At 47.4% G+C, this 12,118-nt stretch overlaps 1 long non-coding RNA gene across 4 annotated transcripts in view; it reads left to right on the plus strand.

Annotated features, from left to right (window-relative positions):
* The window catches only part of LOC135057647 (uncharacterized), a 381,527-nt gene that overhangs the window by 42,217 nt on the left and 327,192 nt on the right, over nucleotides 1-12,118 (plus strand). The window lies entirely within an intron of this gene.

A 12,118-nucleotide genomic window follows, 5' to 3' on the forward strand; every position in this document is an offset into this window, starting at 1 on the left:
TTTACCTGATGTAAATGGGAGGGGTCTTTTGCAAGTCCAGCAACTAGTGGCAAATTTCTAAATTCCTTATAGGGAGCATCTCTCAAGCAATTGGTGAGGGAGCCCACTCGCAAAGACTCAATATTAGATTTAATTCTTACAAATGGAGACAGGATATCAGATATATATGTGGGTGAGCACCTGGGATCCAGTGATCATCAAGCAGTATGGTTTAGTATAAAGATAGGATCCAACTCCTGTCACAAAGGTGTTGGATTTTAGAGATGCTGACTTTCCAAAAATGGGGAGATTTTTAAGTGATTCATTGGCGGACTGGAAGAACTTGGAAGGAGTGCTGGAGAGGTGGGAAAAACTAAAAAGTGCAATATTAAAGGCAACAGACCTTTATATCAAAAGGGGTTAGGAAAAGCACCAGGAAAAGGAAGCCAGTGTGGTTCACAGAAGAAGTATCAACCAGTGTGAAAGCAAAAAAGATGGCTTTTAGGAAATACAAACAGACTCAAAATAATAATGACAAAGAGGTGTATCTTGACAGATGGAAGGATGCTAAGAAAGTGATCAGACGTGCAAAGGCAGAAGCTGAGGAGAAAATGGCCCAGTCAGTAGATAAAAAGGGCAAAACTTTTTATAAGTATATAAGTGAAGGGAGAAAATCAAATGGAGGAATAATAAGACTTAAGACAGAGAGTGAGCATTTGGTGGAGGGAGACAAGGCAATAGCAGATCACCTAAATCATTATTTTTGCTCAGTATTTACTACAGAAGAAGGGAAGGGGTCACCATTAAGTTGCAAGGAGATTCATAAAAATAAGGTAGATGAAAGTACATACACAGAGGAGAAGGTCCTAACAGAACTTTCAAAACTAAAAGTGGGTAAATCAATGGGGCCAGATGGGATACACCCAAGGATGCTAAAAGATGTGCTTTTGACACCTTTAACAGAATTATTTAACCAGTCACTAAATACAGGTGCTATTCCAGAGGACTGGAAAAGGGCAAATGTAGTTCCACTTCACAAAAGTGAAAGCAAGGAAGAAGCAAGTAACTACAGAGCAGTAAGCCTTACATCCAAAGTAGGGAAAGTAATGGAAAAACTATTAAAAGAAAGAGTTGTGGAATATCTTAAATCAAACAACTTACAGGATCCAAAACAGCATGGATTTACTGGTGGGAGATCATGCCAAACAAATCTTATTGATTTTTTTTGACTCTGTGACAAAAATAATAGATCAAGGGGGAGCTGTAGATGTAGCATATCTAGACTTTAGTAAGGCATTTGACACTGTCCCACATCGCAGACTGCTAAATAAACTTGAAATCGTAGGGGTGGATTATAAAACAGTTAAATGGATAAGAACCTGGTTGCAGGATAGAAAACACAGTTGTAATAAATGGAGTGCAATCTATGGAGGGAAATGTTTCCAGTGGAGTACCCCAGGGATCTGTACTTGGAACAGTTCTCTTTAATATCTTTGTTGGTGACATTGCAAATGGTATTGAAGGGAAAGTATGCCTTTTTGCAGATGATACAAAGCTATGCAACAGGGTAGACACACCGGGAGGGGTAAAACAAATGATTGATGACCTAGGTAGGCTTGAGAAATGGTCAAGAACGTGGCAACTACAGTTTAATGCTAACAAATGCAAAATCATGCACTTGGGTCTCAAAAACCCAAAGGCTAAATATTGTAGTATCAAGGGTACTATAATGGAAACTACTGAGGAGGAAAGGGATTTAGGAGTCACTATTTCAAGTGACTTAAAGGCAGGAAAGCAATGCAACAAAGCAATGAGAAAGGCAAGTCAGATGCTTGGTTGCATAGGGAGAGGAACCCGTAGCAGGAAAAAATAAGATTTTAAACCTACCGGTAAATCTTTTTTCTCCTAGTCCGTAGAGGATGCTGGGGACTCCGTAAGGACCATGGGGTATAGACGGGCTCCGCAGGAGACATGGGCACTCTAAAGACTTTAGAATGGGTGTGCACTGGCTCCTCCCTCTATGCCCCTCCTCCAGACCTCAGTTAGAGAAAATGTGCCCAGAGGAGACAGACAGTACGAGGAAAGGATTTTTGTTAATCTAAGGGCAAGATTCATACCAGCCCACACCATCCACACCGTATAACCTGGAATATACGCCACCAGTTAACAGTATGAACAAAACAGCATTAGCCAAAGACTGATCTTAACTGTAACATAACGCTTATGTAAGCAACAACTATATACAAGTCTTGCAGAAATATGTCCGCACTGGGACGGGCGCCCAGCATCCTCTATGGACTAGGAGAAAAAGATTTACCGGTAGGTTTAAAATCTTATCTTCTCTTGCGTCCTAGAGGATGCTGGGGACTCCGTAAGGACCATGGGGATTATACCAAAGCTCCAAACCTGGCGGGAGAGTGCGGATAACTCTGCAGCACCGATTGAGCAAACATGAGGTCCTCATCAGCCAGGGTATCAAACTTGTAGAATTTTGCTAAAGTGTTTGAACCCGACCAAGTAGCTGCTCGGCAAAGCTGTAATGCCGAGACGCCTCGGGCAGCTGCCCAAGAAGAGCCCAACTTCCTAGTGGAATGGGCCTTTACAGAATTTGGTAACGGCAATCCAGCCGTAGTATGAGCTTGCTGAATCGTGTGACAGATCCAGCGAGCAATAGTCTGCTTAGTAGCAGGGGCGCCAACCTTGTTGGCTGCATACAGGACAAACAGTGCCTCTGTTTTCCTAACCCGAGCCATCCTGGCTACATAAATTTTCAAGGCCCTGACTACATCCAGGGACTTGAAATCCTCCAAGTCTCCCGTAGCCACAGGCACCACTATAGGTTGGTTCATATGAAATGATGAAACCACCTTAGGCAAAAATTGAGGACGAGTCCTCAACTCTGCTCTGTCCACATGGAAAATCAGATGGCGGCTTTGTCTCACAAAAGCCCCTAATTCGGACAGCCGCCTTGCAGATGCCAAGGCCAACAACATGACCACTTTCCAAGTGAGAAATATTAATTCAGCTGTTTGAAGAGGCTCAAACCAGTGAGATTTTAGGAACTGTAACACCACGTTAAGGTCCCATGGTGCCACTGGGGGCACAAAAGGAGGCTGGATGTGTAGCACTCCCTTTACAAAAGTCTGGACTTCTGGGAGAGAAGCCAATTCCTTCTGAAAGAATATAGATAGGGCCGAAATCTGTACCTTAATGGAGCCTAACTTCAGGCCCATATCCACTCCTATCTGTAGAAAGTGGAGAAAACGGCCCAGGTGGAAATCTTCCGTAGGAGTATTCTTGGCTTCACACCAAGATACATACTTCCTCCAGATACGGTGATAATGTTTCGCCGTCACCTCCTTCCTAGCCTTTATCAGAGAAGGGATGACTTCCTCCGGAATACCTTTCCCAGCTAGGATTCGGTGTTCAACCGCCATGCCGTCAAACGTAACCGCGGTAAATCTTGGAACACGCAGGGCCCCTGCTGCAACAGGTCCTCCCTGAGAGGAAGAGGCCATGGATCTTCTGTGAGCATCTCCTGAAGATCTGAATACCAGGCCCTTCGAGGCCAATCTGGAACAATGAGTATTGTTTGCACTCTTTTTCGTCTTATGATTCTCAATATTTTTGAGATGAGAGGAAGCGGAGGGAACACATAGACCGACTGAAACACCCATGGTGTCACCAGGGCGTCTACCGCTACTGCCTGAGGGCCCCTTGACCTGGCACAATACCTCCGAAGCTTCTTGTTCAGGCGCGACGCCATCATGTCTATTTGAGGAAGTCCCCAAAGACTTGTTATCTCTGCAAAAACTTCTTGAGGAAGTCCCCACTCTCCTGGATGGAGATCGTGTCTGCTGAGGAAATCTGCTTCCCAGTTGTCCACTCCCGGAATGAAGACTGCTGACAGAGCGCTTACGTGATTTTTCCGCCCAGCGAAGAATCCTGGTGGCTTCCGCCATTGCCACTCTGCTCCTTGTCCCGCCTTGGCGGTTTACATGAGCCACGGCTGTGACGTCTGATTGAATCAGAACTGGTAGGTCGTGAAGAAGATTCTCCGCATGTCGTAGGCCGTTGTATATGGCCCTCAATTCCAGTATGTTGATGTGTAGACAAGCCTCCTGGCTTGACCATAGTCCCTGAAAATTTCTTCCTTGTGTGACTGCTCCCCATCCTCGGAGGCTCGCGTCCGTGGTCACCAGAACCCAGTCTTGAATGCCGAACCTGCGACCCTCTAGAAGGTGAGCACTCTGCAGCCACCACAGGAGAGACACCCTGGCCCTGGGGGACAGGCTTATTTTCTGATGAATTTGAAGATGGGACCCAGACCACTTGGCCAGAAGGTCCCACTGAAATGTCCTCGCATGAAACCTGCCAAAGGGGATGGCCTCGTAGGTCGCCACCATTTTTCCCAGTACTCGAGTGCATTGATGGACTGACACACTTTTCGGTTTTAACAGGTCTCTGACCATGTTCTGGAGTTCCTGGGCTTTTTCCATCGGGAGAAAAACCCTCTTTAGTTCCGTGTCCAGAATCATGCCTAAGAAAGATAGCCGAGTCGTTGGAACCAACTGTGACTTTGGTAGATTTAGAATCCAGCCATGCTGCTGCATCACTCTCAGGGAGAGTGACACGCTTTTCTGCAACTGTTCTTTTGATCTCGCTTTTATCAGGAGATCATCCAAGTACGGGATAATTGTGACTCCCTGCCTGCGCAGGAGCACCATCATTTCCGCCATTACCTTGGTGAAAGCCCTCGGGGCCGTGGAAAGCCCAAACGGCAACGTCTGGAACTGGTAATGACAGTCCTGTACAGCGAATCTCAGGTACGCCTGATGAGGAGGATATATGGGGACATGAAGGTATGCATCCTTTATGTCTAGTGACATCATAAAATCCCCCCCTTCCAAGCTGGAGATAACTGCCCTGAGCGATTCCATCTTTAACTTGAACTTTTTCAAGTACAGGTTTAGGGATTTTAAATTTAGAATGGGTCTGACCGAGCCATCCGGTTTCGGGACCACAAATAGGGTTGAATAGTACCCTTTCCCCTGTTGCATTAGGGGAACCTTGATAATCACTTGCTGTTGACACAGCTTTTGAATTGCAGCTAAGACTATCTCCCTCTTTGGGGGAGAAGCTGGTAAAGCCGATTTGAAAAATCGGCGAGGAGGCCCGTCTTCGAATTCCAGCTTGTAGCCTTGGGATACAATTTCCATCGCCCAAGGATCCACGTCTGACTGAACCCAGACATGGCTGAAGAGTCGAAGACGTGCCCCCACCGGCGCGGACTCCCTCAGTGGAGCCCCAGCGTCATGCGGTGGATTTAGTAAAACCCGGGGAGGACTTCTGTTCCTGGGAACTAGCCGTAGCTGTTACGTTCCTGGTGCTCAGAACAAGAGAGATGTTGCGCAGTGAGTCCAGAGCACCAGAACGTGACGCTGAAATAAGGTGTGGTATGGAAATAGCCCCTAGCAACCTACCTCCATTGTTTCACCCGTGTGGTCAGTTCAAGCCTGCGTGACTATGGTTTCTTGGGCCCATGGCAGCCGCGTTTGAAGGGCGGATTAGGTCTGCCCAACTCCGATGCCTCCAGGTCTTAGAGTGAGACAAGGCGTGAACCGAGACAGGATAATAACAAGGGGACCTCTAACTAAAGCAAACAGAAGGCTAGGGGCTACTAACAACCCTAAAACTAAATATATGTGCGGCACGCCGCCAAAGGAAAAGGACAACAAAAGATACCACGGTCCACACCCCACACGGCACCGTCGTGTACCGGGGAGGACAGTGAAAAGCGGAAACCTCCGCAAAAACACCAGTACAAAACAAACGCAAGGACTAAGCGGCCTAGGCCGCAACACGCGGCAGAAGCCGCTACTCACGAAACCAGGAGAGAACCCCAATAAGCGAGAACCCCCAGATGACTGCAACAGGTTCACTTGGACTGGAAGGATTCCCAGGACCGGCTTCAGAACTCCAGGACTCAGGAGCACAGGGAGCAGGATCGACCAGATTCAGCAGACTAGGGACAAACTTTGCAAGGCAGGAACAGCATACAGGAAGCTATCACTGGCGAGGCTGCAGTGTGCTGGCTCCCATAAAAAGGCCCTGCTGGCCAATGACAGGAGGGCCAGCAAGACCAGCCCCCAGACCCTAATTAATAGTTGCCGTGCAGCTGCCCTGCTGCACGAACAACTAATCCAGTTTTATCTGGCAACGGGGAACGCGGTCCGCCAATGGCGTCCCCGTTGCCATGGACCCGGCGGCTGTGGACGCCCGGCGTCCTAGCGTTGCCAGGGACCCGGCGGCTACAGTACGCACGGCGTCCTGGTGTTGCTAGGTGCCGGGCGGGCAGCGAGGGAGGTGCGACGGCCGTGAGCGTTGCTCGGAAGCAGACAGAGCGCCGCCGCGGACCGTGGCACCTAACAGTAGCAGGCATTCTTTTCCCTTTACCCTTACCTCTGGCGAGGAAGGAAGATCCCCGACCTCTCCTGGACTTATGCGACCGAAAGGACTGCATCTGATATTGTGGAGTTTTCTTTTGTTGTGGGGGAACATAAGGCAAAAAAGTAGATTTACCCGCGGTAGCTGTGGAAACCAGGTCCGCGAGACCTTCCCCAAATAAAACTTCACCCTTGTAAGGCAAAACTTCCATATGTCTTTTTGAGTCGGCATCACCCGTCCATTGGCGGGTCCACAGGGCTCGCCTAGCAGAAATCGCCATGGCGTTGGCTCCCGAACCTAGCAGCCCAACGTCTCTCTGAGCGTCTCTCATATATAAGACTGCATCTTTAATGTGACCTAAGGTCAATAAAATGGCAACCCTATCTAGGGTATCAATGTCAGCTGACAAGGTATCTGTCCAAGCTGCTACCGCGCTACAAACACAAGCCGATGCTATCGCCGGTCTGAGTAAAGCACCCGTATGTTTATAAATTGATTTTAAGGTAGTTTCCTGTCTGCGATCAGCAGGATACTTGAGGGCTGCCGTGTCTGGCGACAGTAGCGCCACCTTCTTGGATAAGCGCGTTAAAGCCTTGTCCACCCTGGGCGAGGATTCCCACCGTACCCTGTCCTGTGCAGGGAAAGGATACGCCATAAGAATCCTCTTGGGAATCTGCCGTTTTTTGTCTGTAGTTTTCCAAGCTCTTTCAAATAACGCGTTCAGCTCATGAGATGGGGGAAAGGTTACCTCAGATTTCTTTTCCTTAAACATGCATACCCTCGTGTCAGGGACAGAGGGGTCATCTGTGATATGTAAAACATCTTTTAATGCAATAATCATATAATGAATACTTTTGGCCACCCTTGGGTATAACCTCGCATCATCGTAGTCGACACTGGAGTCAGAATCCGTGTCGGTATCAGTGTCTGCTATTTGGGATAGGGAACGTTTTTGAGACCCTGAAGGGCCCTGTGACACCGTCAAAGCCATTGATTGACTCCCTGAATTAGCCCTGGACTCTGCTTTGTCTAATCTCTTATGTAACAAAGCCACATTTGCATTTAAAACATTCCACATGTCCAACCAATCAGGTGTCTGCGTTGCCGACGGAGACACCACAATAATCTGCTCCACCTCCTCCTTATATGAGCATTCCGCTTCAGACATGCCGACACACACGTACCGACATCCCCACACACTCAGGGATATATCTATATGGAGACAGTCCCCCAATAAGGCCCTTTGGAGAGACAGAGAGAGAGTATGCCAGCACACACCCAGCGCCACCGGACACTGGAATAAAATCCCAGTTAGTACAGCGCTTTTATAAAAATATATAAATACACTCACTGCGCCAATTAAATGTGCCCCCCCCCCCCTCTTTTTTCCCCTCTGTAACCGTGTTCAGCAGGGGAGAGTCCGGGGAGCTAGATTCTCTGCAGTGTGCTGTGGAGAAAATGGCGCTGGTTAGTGCTGGAGGATCAAGCTCCGCCCCCTCACCGGCGGGCTTCGGTCCCGCTCAAATTATTTATGCTGGCGGGGGTTTATTAATATACCGCCTCAGCAGTACCCAATTTATCTACCAGTGTCCCTTTGAGGTTAACATTGCTGCCCAGGGCGCACCCCCTGCGCCCTGCACCCTTACAGTGCCTGCTGTGTGTGTACTTGTGGGAGCAATGGCGCGCAGCGTTACCGCCGCGCGTTACCTCAGTGAAGATCTGAAGTCTTCTGCCGCCTTTGAAGTCTTCTTTCTTCTTATACTCACCCGGCTTCTATCTTCCAGCTCTGTGAGGAGGACGGCGGCGCGGCTCTGGGACGAACGGCGAGGGTGAGACCTGCGTTCCGACCCTCTGGAGCTAATGGTGTCCAGTAGCCTAAGAAGCAGAGCCTGTCATTTAAGTAGGTCTGCTTCTTTCCCCTCAGTCCCACGATGCAGGGAACCTGTTGCCAGCAGTGCTCCCTGAAAATAAAAAACCTAACAAAAGTCTTTTTCAGAGAAACTCAGGAGAGCTCCCCTGCAATTCACCCAGTCTCCTCTGGGCACAGGATCTAACTGAGGTCTGGAGGAGGGGCATAGAGGGAGAAGCCAGTGCACACCCATTCTAAAGTCTTTAGAGTGCCCATGTCTCCTGCGGAGCCCGTCTATACCCCATGGTCCTTACGGAGTCCCCAGCATCCTCTAGGATGTAAGAGAAAAGAAGTAATAATGCCACTGTATAGGTCTTTGGTACGGCCCCATCTGGAATACTGTGTACAGTTCTGGAGACCATATCTCCAGAAGGATATAAATACATTAGAGAGTGTACAAAGAAGGGCAACTAAAATGGTGCATGGCCTACATCACAAAACTTACCCGGAAAGGCTAAAAGATCTTAACATGTATGGGCCCTCATTCCGAGTTGATCGCTCGTTATTTTTCATCGCATCGCAGTGAAATTTCGCTTAGTGCGCATGCGCAATAGTCGCACTGCGACTGCGCCAAGTAACTTTGCTATGAAGATAGGATTTTTACTCACGGCTTTTTCTTCGCTCCGGCGATCGTAGTGTGATTGACAGGAAATGGGTGTTACTGGGCGGAAACACGGCGTTTTAGGGGCGTGTGGATGAAAACGCTACCGTTTCCGGAAAAAACGCAGGAGTGGCCGGAGAAACGGGGGAGTGTCTGAGCGAACGCTGGGTGTGTTTGTGACGTCAATCCAGGAACGACAAGCACTGAACAGATCGCACAGGCAGAGTAAGTGTGGAGCTACTCTAAAACTGCTAAGTAGTTTTTGATCGCAATAATGCGAATACATCGGTCGCAATTTTAGGATGCTAAGATACACTCCCAGTAGGCGTAGGCTTAGCGTGTGTAACTCTGCTAAATTCGCCTTGCGACCGATCAACTCGGAATGAGGGCCATAGTTTTAAGGAGAGAAGGGAAAGGAGGGACATGATAGAAACTTTCAAATATACCAAGGGTCTTAACAAACTTCAGGAGGAAAACATTCTTCAAAGGAAGAGAAGTATTAGAACTCGAGGACATACACTGAAACTGGAGGGAGGCAGGTTCAGGGGAAATGTAAGGAAAAATTACTTCACAGAAAGGGTAGTGGATAAATGGAATAGCCTCCCACCAGAGGTGGTAGAGGCTAAGACTGTAGAGCAATTTAAACACGCTTGGGATAAGCATATGAACATCCTTACAAAGAATTAAGGTTCAAAAAGGGTTGAGATTACCTACAAGATAAAAAAAAGGGGCAGACTAGATGAGCCAAGTGGTTCTTATCTGCCGTCAAATTCTATGTTTCTAACATGACTGATTATATGCCAATACTACCTTAGTACATATCCAAGACACAAACACAACCTCTAAACACCATCACAGTTACATCTAGCTACAAAACTACATACAGATTATACATAGTTCTTCATATTTAGCCATATCCTTTAGCCATGTCCAGGAGGTAATGTTGTCTGGAACATGTATGGGCTAATGGACCTGTTTGGCCAGTTTCTTGTAGTAGGGAGTTGTGTTTCCATGTGGCTATATGTAATTCTGTATAAAATGTTAGATTGTGTAACAGTGATCTTGCCCAAAGATACCCCAGTTTTGGTAAAAAGTCTGAACTCTCCTCACTCCTTCTGTGCCCTTTCCAGAAGGATCCATTGTCTTTCCTCCACAGTTACCCCGGTTGTACTGTATATTAAGATATTCATATATGATATACACTATATGGACTGTATTCGGACGCCTGACCATTACACCTACAGGGACTGTAATGACATTGGGGTCATTCCGACCCATTCGCACGCAGCGGTTCTTCGCTGCGGTGCGAACGGGTCGGAACAGCGCATGCGCAGCGGCCTCATTGTGCACACGCGCATCGTTGCCTTGCGGGCAGCGGCCAGAACAAAGAAGAAAGTGATCTCTAGCGCGATCGCAAGAAGATTGACAGCGTGGAGATCCAAATGCAGGCATGTCCAGGCGTTTGGAGGGCGAATGTCTGACGTCAATCCCGGGACCTTCGTCGCTGGATCCGTCGCACAGGGTTAGCAAGTCTGACCCTGGTCTTGTTTAGGAAACTTTTTTAGCATAGCAGGGCTGCACAAGCGATCGCAGCCCTGCTATGCTAAAATACACTCCCCCATAGGCGGCGTCACGTTGATCGCACAAGCAGCAAAAAGTTGCTACATGCGGTCAACTCGGAATGACCACCATTGTACACAAAACTGCACAGTTTTTGTGCTAACATTAATGCCCATGGAAGTGCGTAACTCTTCAGCTATGGAATCAACAGAGCGTTGGTGACTTTTAGGCACCATGCGCCTTAGCAGTTGTTGACCTCACTCTGTTATTTTATGTGGTCTTCAGCTTCGTGGCTGAGTTACTGTTCCTAAACTCTTCAACTTTCTAATATTATCACTTACAGCTGAGCGTGGAATATCCAGCAGGGATAAAATTTCACAAACCATCTTATTGCAGAAGTGGCATCCTATCACAGTACCACACTTGAAGTCACTCAGCTATTCAGAACAACCCATTTTATATCACAAATTTTTGCAAATGGAGACTGCATGGCTAGGTGATTTGATTTTATACACCTGTGGTAACGGGTCTGATTAAAACACCTGAATTAAGTAATTAACAGGTGTGGACAAATACTTTTGTGCATATAGGGGGGGTATTCAATTGTAGTCGGAACTGCTGTCTTATCGGAAAGACGGAAGTTTCCGACCTATTCAATACCCCTGCCATTTTTCCAACAATTCGGCAATTCCCACTTGTCGTAAAACACGTGGATCGGCTAAATAGCCACGGATCCACATGTTTTGTTTTAAGCGCGGCCAAAATCCGACGGGTTTTAGCCTCGTTTCCGACAATGACAATCCAACTTAAAAAAAAAAAAAAGTCGGATTGCCATTGTCGGAAACAGCCAAATCCTGTCAGATTTGGCTGCTCATTGAGTACTGAGATGCGACGGAAAGGATCCAACATCAATTGAATACCCCCATAGTGTATATATTATATACTATTAATACATTTGTTAATTTGTATGTATGTTTGCGATAAACTCAAAAACTACTGAACCGATTTTGGTCGGGTTTTCACTGAAATGTTCCTTGAGATCCTCTAAGCAGGCTTTTTCAACCAGTGTGCCGTGGCACACTAGTGTGCCGTGACCAGTCGCAAGGTGTGCCGCGGAGCCAGAGGAGCTTCCTGCACCTTCAGAGTGAACTGTTGGCCCTGGCTCTTCTTAGAGGATCAGTCGTGCTCTGGCCATGACCTATGCCTTGAAAACGAGTTTCCCGCCTGCATACACAGCTTTCCTTGCCCACCCACATCCACACCTGCCCGACCGCCCGCTGCTCAGTATTCGCAGAACTCCACTATGAACAACCCCCGCCACTGAGAGACGGAGGAGGACAGCTGATAATATTTATTATTTTATTCTCCTGTGGGTAACAATAGGATTTCAATAGAATTTATGTGGGGAGAATAAGGATTTATGGGTGGAACAATGTGAATAATTCATGTGGGGAGCAATAGGATTTATGTGCGGAGAAATGTGATTGATTTATGTGTGGAGCAATAGGATTTATGTAGGGAGCAACATGATTTATGTGGGAAGCAATGTGATTGTTTTTTGTGTAGGCCAATGTATGTGTGGATTTTTTTTTTTTTTTTTGCTGTGAGGGCCAATGTGTGTG

Source organism: Pseudophryne corroboree, chromosome 3 (genome assembly GCF_028390025.1).
Source record: "Pseudophryne corroboree isolate aPseCor3 chromosome 3, aPseCor3.hap2, whole genome shotgun sequence".
NCBI classification, from domain to species: Eukaryota; Metazoa; Chordata; class Amphibia; order Anura; family Myobatrachidae; genus Pseudophryne; species Pseudophryne corroboree.